The sequence below is a fragment of the Tachyglossus aculeatus genome, chromosome 1 (assembly GCF_015852505.1).
Source record: "Tachyglossus aculeatus isolate mTacAcu1 chromosome 1, mTacAcu1.pri, whole genome shotgun sequence".
NCBI lineage: Eukaryota > Metazoa > Chordata > Mammalia > Monotremata > Tachyglossidae > Tachyglossus > Tachyglossus aculeatus.
In genome coordinates this window covers 100,405,732-100,407,702 of record NC_052066.1, presented here as the reverse complement: position 1 = coordinate 100,407,702, position 1,971 = coordinate 100,405,732, and positions in this window count along the sequence as shown.

The window sequence follows — 1,971 nt, the reverse complement described above, 5'->3', positions numbered from 1 at the left end:
GGCTTCTGTCACACTGAACTTAAGTCAGGGCACGGAGCATCCCCCCCAGAGGACTTGGAGGGTGGAATGAGGCTGGCCCCGGTGCTCAGAGGACTCCAATGGACCCAAATGCTTCATGAAAAGATAGATTTTTAATTTTTTTTTCTAACTGGTGAATAAAGCATGCAATGTCTTCAGTGTCTCTCCCCAAATTCCAGCAGATTTCTAGCCCACAAAGTGATCTAGATGATTGAGCAACTGAATGAGTACTTGTGTGCCCACTGAACCTGGATACGTAGCCATGCAAACCTCCACAGGTTCAGCACGAACCCAAATCTAGAACACTTGTAGCAGACTGGGTCTTGAGAACCAAACATTTGGGATGAAAGACGTGTGAAGCTAGAGTTTCCTTTCTGCAGAGGGTTGTCTTCTGGACATTGCAATGGGCACTGACTTGGAAACAGAAGAAAGCTTTCATTGCAGCTAATGGCAGTGTACCTATCTGGAGGGTAATTACAGGGCTGCCCTGTTCATGAGTCTAATGTTTACTCAGAACAATAAGTATCAGGTCGATGATGCCATTTAAATAATGTTTAAATGGGTCTCCCTGACCAATGATGAGTGGCAGGAGTTGTTCCACGCTCTGAGGAGCAGAGTAGACTCCTCTGCAGCATTAGATACCTCAGGAAGGAGTGACAAATGTACAAAAAAGCAAGCCCCCTTTCTTTCATTTATTTTTTCCTGATCTAGCCAGGGGTCACAAAAATGGTAAAACAGCAAAGGTGGCCACAATAACTTATCTGTCAGCCCTGCCTGCTTTCGATATGAGAAGCCTAACTGTGAAGGCCTACTTTGGGAGTGAAGCCAAATTTAATCTGGCTAGACAATCACCAGGAACTCAGACCCTCTTTGGGCTTGAAAAACATGAAAGATGAAAATGTAGATCAGAAGCTTTTTTTTTTTTTTAACTCTTTCTACCTAAAATGGGAAACACAGTCTGGAAAAAAAAAGATTTCAGTGCAGCAGTGGAAAATATGGCAGACTGAAAGGGATTAATTGATGTGAAACATTATTTATCACAGGTGACTGGAGAGCATGCTTTCTTCTCTAATATCCTTTAGAATTGCAGGTGAAATGATCGCTTCTTAATTTGAAACCATGGATACTTAACCATGAGGCAGCATAAAAGAAGGAAATGGCCAGAGCTTTTTGGAGACAGGTAACGATCCAATATTCATAAAATTGTTCTTTATAGAGAAAAAAATGTGTATTTAATCAAATTAATCAACTGTAACCATTGTTAAATTGGCCAGCGCTTGCCTGAGTCATGCCCGCACCTGCCACAAGGGAGAAAAATCTCTTGTCTCTAGGAAACTCCAGTCAGCTAATCAACTTCAAAAATATTTTATTTTCATGTTTTACATTTTTTTCCTATCCAAATCCTAAGCACCAAGTAACAAGAATTTGGGGCACATTGGAACCTTATTTTATTGTAAGTACTAAGATCAATTTTGAATTATAATTCTGCTTTTTGTAACCCTGTTTAAAGAGGGAATCTTGAAAATCTCTGGAGTAATTTCCATATAAATGTATTTTCAATCATGTATGCTTTAGAAATTGATTAAATAGAAAGCATACATTGGACCAAAAACTGAAATGTAAGCTATTTGAAGTTAATGACCATAGTTCACTACCTTGAGGCCTCTTAGCATCCACATTGATTTCCTATATACCCAATAGGATGCAAGATCATGGATTTGGTGGGAGGGAATTTGTGGGACATTTTAGTTATTAGATTTGTCTCAAATAACTGCTAGGGTCTGACCTTTCACAAATTAACCCACAACCAAGCCAATGTTCCCAATGTGAAGTTTTAAGAACAAGTTATGTCAAGAAGAATCTTGTTAATCAATCAACTATTTATTAATCACTTACTATGTGCTCAATTTATACAATTGAATGAATGAATGAATGAATGCAGAAAACAAAGAT